The sequence below is a fragment of the Pleurodeles waltl genome, chromosome 10 (assembly GCF_031143425.1).
Source record: "Pleurodeles waltl isolate 20211129_DDA chromosome 10, aPleWal1.hap1.20221129, whole genome shotgun sequence".
Classification (NCBI taxonomy): Eukaryota; Metazoa; Chordata; class Amphibia; order Caudata; family Salamandridae; genus Pleurodeles; species Pleurodeles waltl.
Window position 1 is genome coordinate 846,561,040 of NC_090449.1, and position 21,237 is coordinate 846,582,276.

General features: G+C 46.2%; 1 long non-coding RNA gene across 1 annotated transcript in view; it reads right to left on the reverse strand.

The window, feature by feature from the left end:
* LOC138260823 (uncharacterized) overlaps positions 1-19,536 on the reverse strand; it is a 134,419-nt gene extending 114,883 nt beyond the window's left edge. Inside the window, exon 1 of the long non-coding RNA XR_011199015.1 lies at positions 19,459-19,536. This is a non-coding gene — a long non-coding RNA (uncharacterized lncRNA). The remainder of the gene's footprint in view (positions 1-19,458) is intronic.
* Between the last annotated feature and the right edge of the window lie 1,701 nt (positions 19,537-21,237).

The following is a 21,237-nucleotide window of genomic DNA, read 5'->3' on the forward strand; positions in this document are numbered from 1 at the left end:
TAAGGCTGCTGGATACTGAAGTTATGCGAAGTCTTTGTGATTGGAGGCAATACATTGGTTCTGATGAGGGCTGTGCTACCCATCAGGGGAGATGTGTCAGTACTTCTGGGTCCAAAGGTGGGCTGGCAGAGCACCTACAGGCCCACTTCCAAGGATCCAGGATTGGGATGGCACAGTTTGACAAGGTAGGATTTGGAGTTGCAGAGTCCATGTGCAGATTACAAGAGACTACCTCTTGGAGTCACTCTGGTGGTCCTGGGGACAAGTTGCAGGTCCAGCCATTTTCATCCAGACAAGAGGGATGCAAGTCAGCACAGCAGAGCAGATGTCCTTCAGGTCATCAGTCCAGCAGAGTGGCAGTCCTTTCAGCAGCACAGCAGTCCTTCTTCCTCACAGAGTCCTCCACAGGTCCAGAAATGTACTGAACAGCTGGTATCTGAGGTCCAATATTTATATCTGGTACCTTCTTTGAAGTGGGAACAGCAGCTAGAGGGTTCCCTTTGAAGTGCTATGGTTTTCTGCCTTACCTGCCCTGGCTCCAGATTAATGATAGAGGGTATGGAATGCTTTGTGTGAAGGCAGAACACATCCTATTCAAGTGTAAGTGAGTTGTGCCTATACTCTGTCCTTCCATCCTGCCAGTGATGGCCCATCCAGGCATATCTAAGCTCTCTACTATGTGTAGCTGCTTAGGAGGAATAAACAAAGGCCAGCACCTAGCCATTTGACCCAGAGGCAGGCTGCAGGCTGCAGGCATTACATGGCTAAGGTAGAAAAATACAAACTTTCTAAAAAATTTATTTTCAATATGTAATTTGATATCCAACTTTACCTTAAAAGAGAATTAATCATTACAATTCCTAAGACACCAAACATGAACTGTTCCCCTGTTCCCATTTGGAAGTTATCTTTATTAATTGTAAGAAAGTAAAACCAATGTTATCCAATGAGAGAAGTAGGCCTTGTGTTAGACTTGGCATCCTTGGCTTAGTCTACCCTAACTTTTTGACTCTGCTTGGCAGGTTGCTGATGTGTGCTGGTCTCTGTTTTTGCTGTTTTAGATACTTTGAGCACTTTACCACTGCTAACCAGTGCTAAAGTACAAGTGTTCCTATCTAAAATGTATGTCTAGTTGGCTTATCCATGATTGGCATATTTGATTTACCAGCAAGTCCCTAGTAAAGGGCACTAGAGGTGCCCAGGGCCTGTAAATCAAATGCTACTAGTGGACATGCAGCACTGATTGTGCCACCCACCCAGTGGTAGCCCTGTAAACATGGCTCAGACCTGCCACTGCCAGGCCTAAACCTTCCCTTTTTATACATGTAAGGCACCCCTAAGGTAGGCCGTAGGGAGGGGTGCAGTGTATGTTAAAAGTGGGACATGAACTGATGTGTTTTACATGTCCTAACTGAAATATTGCTAAATTCAGTGTTCACTGTTGCAATGCCTATCTCTCTCATAGGTTAACATGGGGGCTGCCTTTAATTATTATTAAAGAGTAGATTTCTATTGGGAGCAGATAGAAATACAGAGTTTAGGGCCTCTGAACAATTTAAAAATACATTTTTGAGTAAAGTTTGTTTTTAGATTGTCTGTTTGAAAATGCCACTTTTAGAAAGTAGGCATTTTCTTGCTTAAACCATTCTGTGACTGCTTGATTGTGTATTGCCTTTGTGGGTTAGACTAACAGTTGGGCTGTTTGTTGATCTCCTCTGGACAGTGACACAAAAGGAGCTAGAGTGAAGCCTGCATATCCAGGTCAACCATCTGGGCTGAGGGGAAGGGAGGAGGGGTCATTTACAGCCGAATGGGCTGTCCTGCCCTCACACAGGACAATGCAGTCTCCAACCCCCTAGTGTGAGTCTGGAGCCTTGCCTGGGCAAGGTAGGATTGTGCAATCAAAAGAGACTTCCCTTTGAAGTCTGCCAACTTCAAAGGCAGAAAGGGGGATAAGTATTGACCCAAAACCTCTTAATATTAGATTACTTCTGGAACCTAGAGGAACCTCTGTCAAGGAGAAAAGCTGGAGACCTGTAGGAGGAGTACTGCCCTTTTGCCTGTGAATGTGCTTTGCTGGGTTGGCCTGCAATAGCTGCTTCTGCCTGAGAGAGGACAAAGACTGACTTTTGAGTGACTTCACACTGGTGAAGAATCTCCAAGAGCTTGAACTGAGCTTGCCTCCTGTTGCAGTTTCAGGGACATGAGAGACTTCTCTCTACCAGCACCTGGATTCTCTGCTGAGACTCCTGTCCTGCCAAGGGGTGCTCTAACCTGTCTCTGGGCCCTTGAAAGGTGAAGCTGGTGAAAAAGGACTGAAATCCATGCAAAGACTTGACCTCCACCTGCATCGCGGCTGGGAGATCATCGCATTGTGGCTGGAGAATCGACGTACAACACCCGCTCATGGCTGCTGATAATGATGCAAGCCCCACGCAACACAGTTTACTGACACTGTGAGACTGGATTTCGAACACAAGCCTGCACAGGCCTGAGCTGCCCGTCCTGAAATCAACGCATTGCTCTCTTGCGAGGGAGAAAAACAGCACATCGCTGACCCGACCGGAGAAGGAAACAACGCATGGCCTCACTTTCGAGTAAGGAATTGACGCATCGCTACCCTTTTCTGATGCACACTTGTCTGTGCAGCTTTTTTTTTACGCTAACCAGGTACTTTGTGTAACAACAGCATTTTCACTGTTTTCTAAGGATGAAGTCCCTCATTATGAACTTATCGGTAATCACCGCCGACCGCCATGGCGATGGTGAACAGAAGACCGCCAGTGGCGTTAGACTGCACAGCCGAATAATTATGCCAAAAAGTTAACCCTCCAAAAATCCTGCAACCTCCAACCAACGCCAGGGCCTACGACGGCAGAAAGGCAGTACACCCCACCCCGCCACCGCCATGCAGGCAAATCCTCCGCCCACCAAATAATGATGCACAAATCAGCATGGGGGATAGTGAATGACGAACGACCATTGGCGGTACGGACCGCCACGGACAGCAATGGGACCCACCAATAATAAATGCACACATTGGCAACTTTTAAACCCACACTCCTGAAACATATCCACAACACTATAAAACACTCACATGCACACCCCACAATGCTGTGCATCGTCAATAGCACAACAGATAGTGACAACACAACACGCATACACTGAACCCAACATCACACAAGTCACACACATAAATACACCACCAAAACACATTCATACCCCAAACACCATCACAAGCCAAACACACAACACCACCCTCACCAATACACCCTCAACACACACCATGGCACCCCCTAAGCACCCCTGCTTCACAGACAGGGAGCTAAGGACCACGGTGGACGAAATACTCAGGGTCGAGCCACAACTATTCGGGGCACAGGTGCAGCAGACACCCGTGGACCTATGGCAGCGGATAGTCAACAAGGTCAAAGCAGTGGGAAACCATCCACGCACAAGGGACGACATCTGGAAGAGATGGAACGACCTGTGTGGGAAGTTTCGAACAATGGCATCCAGGCACAACATCGCCATACAGAAGACTGGTGGTGGTCCCCCACGTACTCCCCTCGAATACACCAACTGGGACGAGAAGGTCCTGGCTATCCTGCACCCAGAGGGCCTCACTAGACTCACTGGAGGACTGGACTCAGGTAAGTCAACTACAATACCTTAACAGTCACCACACCTATAATGCATGTATCACCACACCCCTCTCACTACCAACAGGACCCCATTCCCTACCCAGTCCACAACACCCACATCCAAGTTCCCTGCATGCCCACAATCCCACAAACAGACCTCCATCCAGCCCCTTGTGCACAGTCCCCTACCCCTGCATGGACTCCCAGTGGTACTACAGCACCCACAATGCACCTTCACCCCCCACATAAAATGCAACTAAATGTACACGAAGGGACCTTGCATGCCATGACAGGGGAATATAACCATCATATGCGGATAAAGTACCTGACACCCACCTGTCTGTTCCCTCACACACAGGCACCACCACCCATGCCACCCAGATGGAGAAGTCAAGGAGTGCCAGCATTCCACCTGAAGAGAGAGGCCCTACTCAGGAGAGTGCAGAGGGATGTCTGGAAATAGAGGAACTCCTTGGCCCGTCACACAGTCTTGGACTGTCACCCTCCAGCAGCCCCACCCAGGATTCCACTGTCACCCCTACCACCAAGCCACCATCATCAGCTCTGGCCAAACGAACCCACACCAGTGTCTCCCGGCCACGGACTGGCGGCCCACATGTACAGAGGCCAGAGTCTCCACCCACCAACAGGCAGGATGATGAAGGACCAACTGCAAGTGGGACTGCTAGACCTGTGCAGGGGACACAGGCACAGGGGGCTAGGGCCAGTGGGATGGCATCTGTGGTCCAGGCGGTGTCCAAAGGATGAATGCAGCAGCCCAACAGGTGATTTCTGAGGTCCTGGGAGCATACCACGATACCCAGGACAGGATGGGCCAGATCCTGGCCACACTGGAGGAGAATCAAAGGCTGCAGATAGCACACCACCAGGAGGCCATGGAGCAATGAAAACAGCTCAATCCCACCATGGCCTCCAGTGCAGGGGTGCTGTAGCACCAGTACCACAGCCAGTCTGAGACCCCCACCCACGTGCAAGCCCCGGCCACTAGCCAGGACACTGCCCTGCCATCTACATCTGCAGCAGCTACTGGACTGGTGACATTGCCAGAGGACAGACAGGAAACTAGCACCCCTATCCCTGCAGCCCATCTGCACCTTCACAAACGTGCCCTCAGACCCAGATGTGCCACTGAAACACCAACCAAGACCAAGCCCAGTGCCAGGACGTGACTGTCCTTCTTCATCCCGACCTGGCATCTCCACTCCGCTGACCTCGCCCTCGCAACCATCCCGTGCATCCGCAGAGCTACAACCGGCGGGAGATCATTCTCGCACCTCGCCACCAAAATATGGAACACTCTTCCCACCCACCTGCACCAGACCAAAGACCTCCTTACCTTCAGGAACCTTCTCAAGGCCTGGCAAGAGCAGTACCTCCCCCTCACCTCTGCCCCCCTCCCCTCCTCAGTGCCTTGAGACCCTCACTGGTGAGTAGTGCGCTTTACAAATCCCTGATTGATTGAACTGTCTCCCTTGTGTGCCACTGAGCTACCTTGTTGACATGCCACTGGTTTTACACCAACTTCCAATGGCCACATGGACCAAAACACAGTGCTACCAACAGCTGAGCATATGTACGTGAGTATGTATTTGCACCATGGGCCCACTCCATTTCACTGTCCCAACACTTATGTGTAGTTTGCCGTTCAATAAATACACCTATGCACTCAAATCGTATGTCCCTCGTCAAAATGAGAAATGAATTGTGAGTGTGTATGCATTAGCCAGTTAATATCATAATCACACCTTTATTTCAGGAGGGGATCCAACGGACTGTAGTGTCTCACTGTAAATAATATTGGGTTTCCTGGCACATGCCACTTCAGTCATCAGTTAGCATTGTCACTGACAATAGACACCACAGTATGTATTACATGAGTCAGACTGAAACTATGCAGTGAATGCATCAGCATCATTGAACAGTACCTTAGAGTCACTGGAAGTATAGGCAGATTAGCTGGGTCATGGAGTTGAGATCTTCCCCCTCTTCTTCCTCACCATCACTCTCATCCCCTCTCTGAGGTTGCAGGACTGGTTGGACAGCACCCTCCTCTTCCAGAAGTGGGATAGCTTTCCTCACAGCCAAGTTGTGCAGCATGCAGCAGGCCACCACTATCTTTCACACCTTGTCAGGGACATAGCACAGGGATCCCCCAGAGAGATGGAGGCAATGAAATCTAGCCTTCGGGAGACCTATAGTGTGCTCAATCACCCTCCTAGTATGTCCATGGGCTTCATTATCATTCCCCTCTGCATCTGTCCTGGGATTCCTCACGTGTCAGGAGCCATTGCAAGTTGGGGTAGCCAGAATCACCTGCAAAAGTGGGCGAAAGCAGACTAGAACAAACTTCCTTTACTTGTATACAGCCTGCCTGTCAGCTATGTACTGATCCAGGGTTATACAGACTCACCTATGAGCCATCGTCTGTCCCCTTGTAGTTGTCCCATCATGTGTGACACACTGCTGTTTCTCAGGACAAATGAATCATGGACTGAGCCTGGGAACCTGGCATTGACATGTGATATGTACTGATCAATAGTACACACCAATTGTACATTCATGAAGTGATAGTTCTTACGATTCCTATACACTTGTTAATTCACTCTTGGGGGTATGAGGGCTATGTGAGTTCCATCATTGGCACCTATCACATGGGGGATATTAGCGAACACATAAAATCCAGATTTGATGGTAGGAAGTTCAGCCCTTTGGGGAAACTGGACATATGTTTGCAAGTGTTGAACGTGGGCTTCCAGAAATTTGGACAGGATTTGGCTGAACATTGGCTATGAGATCCCTGCACCCATACCCACTGTCACCTGAAATTAGCCCTTAGCCAAAAAATGGAGCACAGATAGCACTTGCACAATTGTAGGGATGGCACACTGATTTCGTTTTGCCGGTTTCAGAACAGAATCCATTAATGCATGGAGGTCATTGATTGTAGGTCTATTGAGTATGTAGGTGATAATGACGTTCCTCCATAGTTTCCAGATCTACCAGGGGTATGTATGCAGATGGGGCTCTCCCTCGCCACATGGGTCTGTACCTATGGGGAAGGAAAGAACACATTCTGAGTGTCAACTTACACTTGCATCCCATGATGTCACTGTATTTTTCAAAATGCGAAACGTAGGTAACACACACAAATGGAAAGTTTGAGGTACACCGTCAGGCAAATGTGTGCTGAGTTAACTGTCATACTTGCATCACAGTGTGGACACACTTCCAGACATGGGTACATGTGAGGATTACAGAATCAGGGCAGCAAGCAACAAAGGGGAAAGAGACTGGGGCCCTGGATGAGGCCTCTGGCCAGGCTATGGAGACATGGTGGTAGCAAAATGGCAGCCTCCTGCCATCCAGGTTTGATAGAGTGGAGGTGACTTCATTCCGCTGGCATTAGTTGTCATGGCAGAAGGTGGTGTTCACCGCTGTGCACCTGATCATTGGATTACATGGTTGTCAATGGGGAACCTGGGCTAATCATGATCGCCTACGCCATTTTGTGAGACCCTTGACACTTGACTCCTGATTCCTGTGAAGGGTAGTACTCCACTGCGTGTGCTGCTATGCCCTGACTCTTGTCCCTGAGATGGCATGGGTTACAGGGGAATGGGCCCCGGCCCTCACCGTGGAGGAGCTGGAGAAGCTGGTAGACAGGGTCCTACCCCTGTATGCAAAATTGTATGGGTGACCAGAGGAGCAGGTGAGTTGGCATCTGTCAGCCTTAGATGTGTGTGATTGTGGCTGATGCCTGTATGCATGTGGGTTCGATGTGTGACTGCCCGGCTGTAGATTGTCTGGCACGTTCTGCCCGTGAGTTAAAAACATGACATTTGTATTCGGTGCACACACACTGACGTCTGTTTATTTGCTCTGTGTGTCCCATGCAGGTCAGCGCCCATCAAAAGAAAGGCCTGTGGCAAGCCATCGCCAAGGAGGTGTGGGCCCTGGGGGTCTACAACTGGCGGAGCACCCACTGCAGGAAGCGGTGGGAGGACCTGAGGCGTTGGGCCAGGAAGACCGGAGAGGCCCAGCTGGGTAAGGCCTTCCAAAGAGGAAAGCGTGCCCGTCGGACCCTGACCCCCCCTAATGGCCCACATTTTGGTGGTGGCCTATCCGGATCTGGATGGGCGCTTGAAGGCAGCACAGCAACCACAAGTGGGTGAGTAGCAACACTGTTGTGATACCGTTTTGATGGATGTATTTGGGTGCTGTGGTATGTATGCATTACAGTGCCAGGCACTTGAACAGGTGTGTTCCTGCAGTCCTGCCCTCTCAAAGTCCTTGGGATATTGTAAGGGCTATGCTATTTTTGTCAGTCTCTATAGTCCTATGAGGGTTCCTCTTTCTGTCATCTTGTATTCATTGTAGCCTTATGAACTTGTAAGTGCATTGGCTGGGCATGGTCTCTCATGGGTGTACTCCACACAGTGTGTCAGGTTTGTGTTTCATGAGGGTTATGTGGTGTATTCTGGGGTCATGTCCAGTAGTCAGGGGCACATCCATGACGTATGTTGTCTGTGCTGAGGGTACGTGCGTGTGTGACCTAGATGGGAGTGTGTGTGGGCCAAAATTTACATATTTTCAGGATTTGACATAGTTCTCCCTTGTTTTGTTTCCCCACCCCTGTGCACTTGTCTCGTTTGTGTACATTAGCATCATCTGGCAGGGAGCTGATGCACCAGCGAGTGGGGATGCAGCAGCCCACGGTTCCAAGGATGCAGAGTCAAGTAATGCCAAGTGGACCAGTGGGATGGAGGGTGAGGGGAGTACTACGGGGATACAACTACCACTGGAGGTAGTGACTCTGATACCTCCTTCAATTGCAGCTCCCTGGTGGTGGTGGACCTTACTGGGCCCACCCATTCTTTGCCATCTTCCACCACCCCCATACCATCACCGTCCTCCCAGTTGCTCCCCACTGAGTTGCCCGTGCCCGCTCACCCAGGAGGGTGGGTATCTCCTTTGCCCCAGGCACCTCATCCCCTGCCCCAGTTAGCCCTGCTGCCCTCAAAGAGGAGGCTATTGACCTCCTGAGAACCATCTCTGTAGGGCAGACAACCATCGTGAATGCCATCCAAGGGCTAGCATCCCAAATGCAGCAATGCAATGCATACCTGGAAGGCATTCACGGTGCCATGTCTGGCCTACAGAGATCTTTTCAGGCTCTGGCCTCCTCTTTGATGGTAGCCAGTGTCCCTGGTCTTTCCATCCCCCTCCCACCACCTCTACCCCTTCCAGCACCCCACTCCCTTCACCCATCCCAAGCACACATACAGATAGCCATGCACACAGATCAACACACAAGAAGCACACTGAAAAACACAAGCACCACACTTCCCACCACAGGTGTGCACACACCCAACATACTAAATTACACACAACAACATCCACTTCCCCCAGTGTGTCGGCCTTCCCGCCACCATATCTGTCACCTCACCATGCACACCCACACGCACTGCACCGTCACTGCTGCTGCCTCCATTCATGCAGTTACCACAACATCTGACATCCAGACATGCACCCTAGGCACCACACCTGCACTCACCACAACTACATTGACAGACAATTGCAGCGCACTCACCAGACCTGCAGATAACCAGACAACATCCATGTACACTGGCAGCCTGTCTTGTCCCACTGTGTCCACACCCTCTTCGCCCAAAACACTCAAACATTATGTCATGCAGGTATTCTTCCTGCTGCATGTATGCCACCAGATTTAAGATAGCCTAGCTGATGAGGGATGATGCTGTGGAACAGGTCCCAGGACACTTGTTTACAGTCCATGGAGGACCTGGCCTGGCAGTTCGGGCTAGACTGTTCCCATGAGGAGCAGGGTCAAGACTCATTTACATATGAATGGGTCCAAACTGGTATGGCATGATGAGCAAAGAAATAATTGATTTAGCCCAGATCTGTGACTGGGGGTGAATATTTGATTTGTTCAGCATTCCGTCCATCATCAATTCTTTTTGCATTTGTTGCCCTAAGTGGGAAGGGTATACCCAGACATGAGTCCCATGGTTGCTATTCCACCAGATTCAAGCTAGTCTGGCTGATGAGGGGTGATATCCCGAAACCGGTCTCTGGATGCTTGTTTCCGGTACAGTAAGAACCTGGTCTGGCAGTTTGGGCTGGACTGTTCCCATGGGAGCAGGATCAAGACGGATTTGCATATAGCAGGGTCCAAACTGGAGTGGCAAGGCAAGCCATAAAACAATAGATGTAACCCATATCTGTGACTGGGGGTGAATGTTTGATTTGTGCAGCATTCCATCCATCATCTGTTGTTTTTGCAGCTGTGTAATTAGAGCCTCAGAATCCAATAAATCAAGAACTATTGTAATCCTCGTTACTTTCTTGCAATAATTGTCAGGAATTACTCTTGCATCTGAAACCCCATGTTCTTTATTCCACCTAATGGCGGAAGAACATGTTGCACAATTTAGTCCTCATCTTATGTATACACTTGAGGGATATGTGTGCTAGGCTGACAATATTCAAAACAGCATTTAGACTTGTATATCATGATTATTTATACATAACGATCCACCTAATGGAGGAAGAACATGTCACACAGATTACTCCCGGGTGTAATGTGTATAATTGGGGGATATGTGTGTTCAGCTGACAGTATGTCAAACAACATTTACACTTATATATCATGATTAATTGTTCACAGAGAACAATGTTGGCAACTACATAAATTAATAATGTGCCATCCGGATAGATTATGCTAGTGAGTATGCTTCTAATGTTAGAAACAAGGGATCAGCACCAAAATCAATGAAAGTACCCTAATAACGCTCAAAGTTACTCTTGATTAATAAAAACCTACTTTAGGACACAGGTGTCAGAGCTTAGAGCTATTCCACATCAATGCACAATTCTTACCCATGACATGGTTTAATTTTCTATTCAGGTGGTGTGCTCTGAGCGATCCACCCGGGTCCCATCTTTGTTTTGTTTATATACAGGTTGCCATGTAACTGTCAACACATTGACCCGAATCCACATCTAAAGACGACTTCCCTTTTAGACAAAGACTGCCATGTACGTGTGGGGGAATATCCAGATGGGTGCTAAGACCTTTAAGCCTGAGAAGCAACTTCAAAGGTTCTATTCTTGTGTTAAAGTATGTAAATTATATCCGAAAAAAGTGCAACACAACTATATATCATGAACAGTCATTCATATCAGTGCTTGTGCATCATACTGCATAAACAACAAAAGAGGATTATCCTCATTGGCATAACCCACATGTTTGCAGATTAGAACAAATACTCTGTGCAAATATACAGTTCTCATTATTACATGTTGCAATTATGTTGGATTCCTGAGACATATATATATATATTTTAAAAAGGTTATGAGTTCATATATTGTGACCTGAAAGACAACATGTGAAACCCGACCACACTCCTAAAAATGGTGATTGTCCCGGGCTGAAGTTAAAAAAACCCACTAAAACATTAATGTCAGTAAAGCACATTAGGCCCTCAAGAACGATAGAGAGTAGTAGATTTGCAAAATAACAACTCAAACCATTCAAATTATTCACAAGTCAATAATCAGCATTTAGATATAATGGTGAGTAGAATTCAAATTGATTTAAAATAGCTAATACATAGAGAGACGGCTTAAAGTCGTCTCAGACAAATCAAGAGGTTTCAGTTTCCTCTAAAGGGAGCTTCCCAAAAATGCTAAACTTAGATGCTGAAAAAGTAGAGAAAGAAGCTAAAGTTGTAAGAAAATAAAGCTTCTAAAAGGCATAATCAATTAAATATTCAGGGCCAGATGTATGAAGCAACCGTTTTGCGACTCACTATTTGCAAACTTTTGCGGTTCGCAAATAGCGAGTTGCAAAATAGCATGTACAGAGTGGCAATTGCTAAATTTTGCAATTCTGTATGGACTCTCAATTTGGGCCAGATGTACAACGTGTTTTGCATGGCGCAAACTGCGAAATTCTCAGTTTGCGTCATGCAAAATGCGCATCGCGATCCTCATTCCTATTTTGCGAGTCGGTACCGACTCGCAAAATGGGAATGCGACTCGCAAATAGGAAGTGGTGTTCCCTTCCTATTTGCGATTCGCACCGCAATGCAGAATTGCTTTGTGACCGCGAACGCGGTCGCAAAGCAATTCGCAGTTAGCACCCATGTGAAGTGGGTGCTTACTCATTTGCAAAAGGGAAGGGGACCCCTTCCCCTTTGTGAATTTCGCCAAAAATATTTTTTCAGAGTAAGCAGTGGTCCGATGAACCACTGCCTACTCTGAAAAAATGAAACCAAATGGTTTCATTTTCCCGAGGGTATTGCAACTCGTTTTCCTTTAAGAAAAACGGGCTGCAATACCAAAAAAAAACTGCTTTATTAAAAAAGCAGACACAGACATGGTGGTCTGCTGTCTCCAGCAGGCCACCATCCCTGTCAGTGCAGGGAATCGCAAGGGGGTCACAAATTGTGACCCACCTCATTAATATTAAAGAGGTGGGTCTTTGCGACCTCCTTGCGATTCGCAGATGCTGTCAGGGACACCATTCTGCATATGGTTTTGCGACTCGCAAATTGCGAATCGGACGATTCGCAAAACCATTTCTACGTTCCTCTGATTTCCTAAAGAATCGCAAATTGCGAATCCAGGTTGCAAATTGCAAATCCAGGTCGCAAATAGAGAGAAGAGTGACCTCAGCCATAGAAAATGCTTCCTGTGGCATGGTGAGGACCCCAAACTACAGGACGTGCTGCCCAAAGTGAGCCTGTCAAGCTGCAACAGTGTGCAGCAGTGAAGTGCTAGAAAACAAGTAAGCTTTGCAGTGGGACAAGCATAGAAAAAGTGCATAGAAATGTCCAGCCCCCAGCCACAGAGTGAGACACCTGCAAGGAAGCGCAAACGTAAGTTTGGAGAGAAAGAACTTGAGATACTTAAGGAGGAGTGCTGCAGTCATCACGAGCAGTTGTTTAGCTGTGCATCCCAGACAGTGTCTGAAATCCAGAAACGTCAGATCTGTAGGGGCATCCCGTTTAAAAGAATTGTGGTTGGAGTTGTTCAGCGCTTGGTTGATGAAATACAGAAGAGGTGGTAATACCTCTGGTCACATACCAAGGCACGTCTGGCCAACTGTCTTTGTGATTCCTGGGCAACTGGAGGTGGTCCACCAACAGCACCCCCCTCTACAGCACTGGAGACAATGGTGGATACTATAGTAGAGCAAGAGGCCGTTGTGGGATTTGGCAACCTGGACACGGCAGCAGCTGCAGCAATGCAAGGAAAGTGTTGTCCAGCCTCACTGTATGGTAGATGAATGAGTACCCAGAACACAGCCACGCAGCAACAGTAGCCATCATGGTGCATCATGGGATGTGTAGTAATAAAACAGAAAGATGCACTCAGTGTCATAAATTTATTGAAATTTAAATGTGCAACGTAACTGGCATTCCCACAACACACTAATAATAGTTTTCATTTCACCCAAAAGGTGCACGTGAAGAAACAATACACTCCCCAACTTGTGAGGCAGACAAACACATCCCAAAGGATGAAGAAGGAGCAGTCATTGGGTATAGTGACTTTACAACGACACATGCCCACTCCAGCGATGCAACATACACAAGACAGCCACCGTCAGTTGAGGATGTGGATGCCATCCACATCCACCATGCACAATACCATCCTGAATCAGGTTGTCTCACCCCAAACCCTGCATACAGCAGTACATGCACGTAGGCGTTGTGGAAGGGCTCAGACACATACACCTTCAAGATCACATGTCAGTGCAGAGCAGGAAGGAAAGTTGGTGGATCTGGAAGCATCCATGCTTTGCATTCAGCACCTGCAGCACAAGGAAATGAAAGGGGTCAACAGAAAATTACATGGCATGCGTCATGCCATGTCCGTGGGATTCAACTCAATGGCCACAAAAATTAATAGGTAGCTGATGTTGTAGACAAGTAGGCACACAGTTTGCAGAGAGCAATAGCAACAGGAGGCGCAGAGGGAGGAGCAGTGATGTTCAAATAGGTGCCTTGACTATTGGCATTCAGTGCCTGGCACGTGTGACCTCAGCCTTATGCAGTCACACAGGGCCAGATTTATACTTTTTGACGCAAAACTGCACTAACGCTAAAGTCTAGCGATGTCTAGCGCCATTTCTTAATGCCACCCATACATCCTATTTATACTTTGACGCTGGGTGGTGCTAAGAAGTTAGAGTCATTTTTCCTGACGCTAACTATTGCGCCTTGTCGTAAGGCAAAATAATTTTAACGCTGGAAAAATGACTCTAATCCGGTTTACGACACGGAAACACGTTGCAAAATGGAAATGCGCCATTTCCCCCCGCAATAGCATCAAAAAGTGACACAAACAGTGCAAAGGAGCCCCAAAATGGATCCCAGAAGCCAGAAGAGACCCCAGGGAGACCCCAGACAACCAGGAACCAGCCAAGAGAACACAGACAAGACCTAGGGAGAGACAAGAAGATGAGGAAGTGTCGCTTCAGCGCAGAGGAGCATGAAATACTGGTGAGAGAGGTGACGGAGCACGAGCATCAACTCTTCATCACCTCTAAATTGCCAATTGGAAGGAGAGAGGCAATTTGGCAACAGATTGTGAACAAGATTAACAGTGTGGCAGAGGTCAGGAGAACTGTCACTGAGTGCAAGAAACAATGGCATGACTACAAGCGGAGTACAAAGGGGAAAATGGTAAGGAACAGGAAGGCAGGACTGCAGACCAGAGGTGGGAGTCCAGCACAGCAAGAGAACCTGGACGAGATCAAAGAGATGGTTGGAGCCGTCACCCCGGAGGAAATCATCACTGGTATCGCAGGACAGGACAGCGCAGACTACCAGGAACCAACACATATGCATGGTAAGCTGCATGAGGGGCCAAAATGTCAAGTGCAAGAACGGGGAGGCACATACCAACTACACAATGCATGTCAGCCCTGCAAATCAGGCAGTGGAAAGGGAAAAGAGGGAAGGCATGGGACTCCCTGCACTGCCCATGCCAGGTGCATGGGCTGTGCAGGGGCCCTAATGGCACAGCACAACACAACACCAACAACCTTTGCATGGGGGTACATGGCCATGCCAAGGCTGTTGGAAATGCTGAAGCAGGCCTGGAGGGTAGGGTAGAATGTAAAACTATTCTGGTGTCACAGGACAGCTGGCACTGTCATAATGTAAACTAGAGGACCATGCCCAGTCTCAGGCCATTGGCTCAAGCGGCATTCCCCATTAACAACATTTCTCACAACTACCTGTGCTGTGTGCGCTGGTCAATTAGGAAATGCCAGTTAGGTGCCCATGGAACAACACACTCAAAATGAGGGTTCAGCATGACTATGTGATCGCTCCCCACCAATCCCTATCCAAGTGCAACTCCTGTCAACTGGTCATGCCCATAGACTCAATAACCATCAGGCACTGACACATACATAATGATGTACACAACAGTAATCTAATACCCATGCTGGCAATCCCTGGATTTACCCCTGTGCTTGTGTCACATTAGCTGCAATGCCACCATGTAACATGTCAGGAATCATAGTGCTAAGACAACTGCATTGAGGGGGAGGACATATGTGTGTAGGAAGGCAAACACACCCGCCCAGTCACAAAAGGAAACTGAACTCTGCCAGGCCCATCAGTGCAATGCAATGCAGCACACATATGCAAACATCAACATGAGAAACTACCAATGGTAAAACGGGCATTGTCTCATGGAAATGCAAGGCATGGTGTGGTGCTAGGTCTCAGCACCGCATAGGAGTATGTGAAAAATGATAGACTGGGACAGGGCCATATTGTTATGTGTGGTTCTGTGGCATCAGCACATCAACAATCATTGCAAGGCATCACCATGCAAATGGAAGTAGAGGGAGGGTTGATTAGGACAAGAAGGTGGCAAGCCACAATTTGGACAGAACCCACACCTAGAAGATGTGACGCAGACAATTGCCCAAACTGCCCTTCACTACATGTGACATGCAGGTGGGGCATAGGGCTGAGAGACTGCAAACATGAATGACAGGATCAATGCATGGTAACCAAGATGACAATATACCACCAATCGGAAGTCAGTGACGTCGCATTACAACTGGCACAACACAGACACACTAATTGTACAATATCTCATTGCAGAGGCCGATGGCTTTCCTGTGGATTTGCCTGTCCTGGACTACCCTGATGACCTGGATGACTAGCTGAAAATCATCAGCCAGGAAACCCTCCAAGATGTCTTGGGAACCCTCCAGACACCACCTCCAGTCGCAAGGAGGTGTATACATGTAGCAGGCCATCCCAGAGGACCCACCAACCACGCCAATAGTACGACCTGTCAGCTCAAACACGCTGAGGACTCTGATGACACAGGGACCACCTTTGAGAGGACAGTAGTGGGAGTACAGTGGGAGCTGTCCAAGGAGGTGCGGGTGGGGATGCAAACTATGGCAGCCAGCCTTGAGGGGATGCGCAGGTGCATGATAATGGCAGCTGAACAGACAGTAGCCAAAGAAGTCACACAAACGCTACTGCAACAGTGTGTGAGGGACCTAATATCTGCCGTGAGGGAGTTGCCACAACACCTGCCCTCCCAATCTTGCTGCTGCATGCATGACAACAAGCAGGACTCCATGCACCGGAAACTGGCCTCCGTCAGGGCAGACATGGCTGCATACCATAGGGATGTTGCTGCCATATTCAATAATCAGCATCTCCTCCTTGCTGCAGTGATGCGATATGTAGTTCCACAGATGGCAGCTGCTGGGAATTTGGTGTCCACTTCTCCAACCACTGAAGTGTGTGTGGCCCCTTCAAACCCACTACCACCACCATCAAGGGAGAGGAGACAACACACACACATCAGAGTTTAAAGATGTGGAACAGATTATCTTCACCCATAGGAGTACCCGGTAGCACCAGCCCATAACACATGGGCACTGATTTCCCTTTGTCCTGTGCTTGACAACATGCCAGTGTTGCTACAGTTGGTGACATGCACTCTTCACCGACACACTGTTAACCTTTCCACTATGGACTGCAGTTGTCTCTCACTACTCCATTGGCAATTCATGTTCCCCTGCACTGACTGACACTTCACCTCAGCATGTCCAATAACATGTCCCTCAACCTTGCACTTGTGTTGCGTCACAATAGAATGGTTTACACTAATGGGGTCACAGACCTGGACTATGTAAATATTGCACTACAGCACTTTAAAACAAACAACACCTACACAACCACTTTGTCTCTGTGTAATGTGAAACATCTACTTTGCTGGAGATTTGTGATGCTGTAACATGTCTATGGTCACAGAGTGTCAATACGAGAGTGCAGAAATAAGGTGGGCAGATATCTACACACAATGTATCTACATGATGAACGGCAATACTGGCCACATTGCCTACAAGCAAGTCACTGTGTATGTGACATTTGTTTTAAAAAATACATGCCTCACCCACTGCATACAGCAAGAATGTCTGTGTAAGAGTGCTCGGCCAATACCGTCAGCTGCGAGTACAAGTGAAACACATTGGCGTGAAATTTGTATACTTGACCTCATCTGAAATTGGCACTAACCAGTTAAGCAGTGTTGAGCTTCAGGCTGCAGGCAGACATCCCACAGTGCCCAACATCACGACACAGGATCAAAACAATTATAGCTTAAAAAGCGCACCTACCTGTCCAATACATGGGAACCATAGTCATGTTGAGTGGTGGGTACAATGGATGGCAGATGCATTGAGATTTAGATTTGTTGTAGCTGCCAATGTGACAGCTCAATTGGAAGTTGGGATTAACATGTCAAGAGAGGGATGTGGATGCAGAATGGAATTCAAAGGCCAACAGACAATTGGCACTGTACACTCATGCAAAGACCATGTGCCCATAGCATATGACACATAAAGTAAGGGAGTACCTAAATTCTTATTATCTATGTATGGAATTGAACTTAAAACTATGTAACACACCTATACTAACCTAATCTATCCTAACTATACATTACCCACAACTGGCCCCAACTGCCCTATGCTGAGCTTACTTACCACATTTAACAACACACTCTAAACATTTACCCCCCCACGCCATTATATGACAAGACACATGCAGGACATCATATACTAACCTAAACATATACTACCTAATACTAAACAAATATATATATATATATATATATATATATATATATATATATATATATATATATTTTTTACATTGTAAAAAAAATTTTTAAATATAAAAAAGGCACAACATTAACTCCCACCCACCCACCCACAAACTAACATGTAATAATATGAAAAACCACTGCGAAACCTACTTATCCTATTTAAACAACTAGGATTGAGAGAACCACGGCACATCCAATAATTCCAAATGTTTTCCTTTATTCTTCTTTAGTATATCCAATGAACAAAGATCCGTTACATTGTTGCATGTACAAACAGCCTTTAGTATATCCAATGAACAAAGATCCGTTACAATGTTACATGTACAAACAGCCGACACATGTTTCGTCGTAACAACGACTTTCTCAAGGCTGTAAAATAATATTCAAAATACAGTAATGAGCCACTAGTTCCAATGTCTAATGTGATATCCCAACCATCACCCAAAGTGTGATGTGACCAGTTCACATGGCCAAAAACATTGCCAAAGAGACTCACTTCCATGTGTACAATTAGTTTTGTCACGGTACCTGACAGTGATTTGGTGTTCCCTATAGCACTGGAAACAGGTAGTCACAATTTATATTGTATATACAAAAGATGAATAGATTTGTTACACCACAAAGTGCACAAAATAAATGAATGCATACCAGTGACCTTAGTGAAAAGCATCCCAAAAAAACTAAAATTCAAAACCTAAGACATACCTTGTTGATATAGTATATAGTATTCGGACTGTGTCAAATCAAGTCCATAATGTGGTATTCGAAGTGGTGATTCTTTTCCCATGCAAGGGTATATTTATGTTGAATTCACGGGTACACCTTAGGACTATATCAAAGGTTGTACCTAGACCATGATAAGTCGAACTATGGAAAAAAGAAGTAAAACTAAGTACCAGGCACAAACAGTAGATTGGATGGATCGTGATGTTGTAAACTATGGACACCATGAATATATATAGCGTGCCGCTTAGTGGGGGAAGGACTAGGGGCCAGTTATAAAATCCTGTGTTAACTAAATACAAGAAAAGATGGCCGAGTATGACTAGCTTGTCAGTATGTGCGTTATACGTAGTCTTCTTCAAATAATTATATGCCCGAAATCAACGTTAAAAAGTGCAGAGAAAACTAATTGCGTGGCAGAGACATATCAAAGTGTCTGCTCATGAGTGGGCTGAGTCCCGCATATCTTATATTAAAGAAAGAGAATCGTTCTGAGCTCCTGCGTCAAAAGGTCAATGTTATCTGTCTCAGCCCATGGATACTGGCTGTGACATACATGCGTTAACAACACTGTCCAATGTTTGTAGAAAAATAGGAAAGGGGAGAGGCGCGCTATTCACGATAAAAGTCGCCTGATTTTGTTCCACATTTTGGCAATATAGTGAGATATAAGAAGCAACGTTATGCTAAAGGTTCATTATAAATTATAGAGCGATAGTGGAGAGGGGAAAAGTGCGCTATTCCCGAAAAATTCTGCCTAATTTTGCTCCACTCTCGGCAATGTAGCGAGATAAAAAGCAGCGTTATGCTAAGGATTCATTACAGATTGTAAGGCGGCAAAGGAAGCCACTAACAAAGTTTGTAGTTTGCTGTGATGTGACCTTACCTATAGATTCATCCGTGTGAGCTTGTGTATACCTCTGAGTACGTCAAACGCTCGTACTGACTAGCACGGACATTTTATGCTTGTCAACAACGATGGAAATGAAAAAAGGACAAGCTTACTCGGGTTTGAAATTCCCGGTGGTGGCCATCTTGTGATGAACATAAACATAGAATCGGAAGAAATAACGTGGAGAATCGTATGTTATCAAAAAGGTTTGTCTAAGGCGTATACAATAAAAGTGAGGATGAGTAGACCCAAAGAGAACCACACCAATTGTGAACCATGTTTTTTTAACAAAATCAATAATCTAATCTCGATCCATCACATTGTACAGATAAGTCATAGAGGAGATTAATTGTGGTACAATGTTACAGTGTGAGTTACTAGCATACTCCGATGCATCATGTCTATATGCAACACTTACGTAGTGTATAAACATTTGATACAAGTATACATTAATATGTACTAACACAGTAAATCCTAGTCAGCAGTATCATGGATCCCATGTTGCACCTCTATCCTTGTGGCAATATAAACAGATCCACCATATCCAGTTCTCCACGATAGTGGGTATATATATGTCAAGTGTAAAAATAACAAGATATAAATTAAATACAATGTTAGTATATTCTTGTACATTAAAGGAAATAGCCCTGTGCCATCACAAAAAGACATATAGATCTTTTTCTTTATTTAACCCCTCCTCCACTGCTCGAAGCTTAATTATCCATCTGCTTTCCATTTGTCTGAGTAGCAGAGTCTTATTGCCACCCCTTGGGCATCCGCCCAGGGTGGCTATACCATGTGTTTTGATCTTATGTAGATCCTGCTGAATATGATTGGAATTGAAGTGTATGGCAAATGGATACTCTTTATTTTTGTTTTTAATTGATCAAAATGTTCTTGCAACCTTTCTTTATAGGGTCTGATTGTGCTCCCTATGTATATGTGATTGCACACACATATGAGGCAGTACATCACATATTTGGTATTGCAATTGATGAAGTGTCTAATGTGATGTGTAACACCAGTATTATAGCAGAATTATTTAATTTTGTCTATGGTGTATTCACAGACATTACACTGGCCACATTTGTAGAAGCCTAGAAGTGGTTGTGGGATCCAGCAATTTTTGGTAAGACTAGGTAAGAAACTATGACATAGTTGGTCTCTCAATGTGCGACCTCTGCTATAGACGACACTAGGTCTAGCCCCAAGACCATTTTTTAAGGTGTTGTCAGACAGTAATAGATGTCAGTTTTTTCTCAATATTTTGAAAACGTCTGAGCTGATAGTACTGTATGGGGTAATTAAACTTAGTTCCTTGCTGTCTTTGGTGTTTTTTTTTGGTGTAGTGTTAATTAGAAGTGTTGCTCTGTCAATTGTGCGAATTCGTATGGAGGACATAAAGGACATACATACACTATTATCCTTGGAGGACACCAATGAAACACCTACATATGACAAGATACTATCAGAACTGGGTTGGGGGAATACAGACACCTGCTGTAGTGGACTCAAACCTGCATCACGTTTTGTTCCTGTGCTACCGACAGACAGTACTATTGACCTTTTTTTACAATCAGGTAACCAAGCATCTATATCAGTTGGAATCATGACATAGGAACAAATTTAGAAATATTCCACAGAACATCACTGCTAGTGAGCGTGCTGCACTCAGTACTCTAACACAAGACAAAGACATCGTAATAAAGGAAGCAGACAAAGGGGGCAACATTATTGTTATGAACAGGGTGGATTATGTATCAGAGATCAATA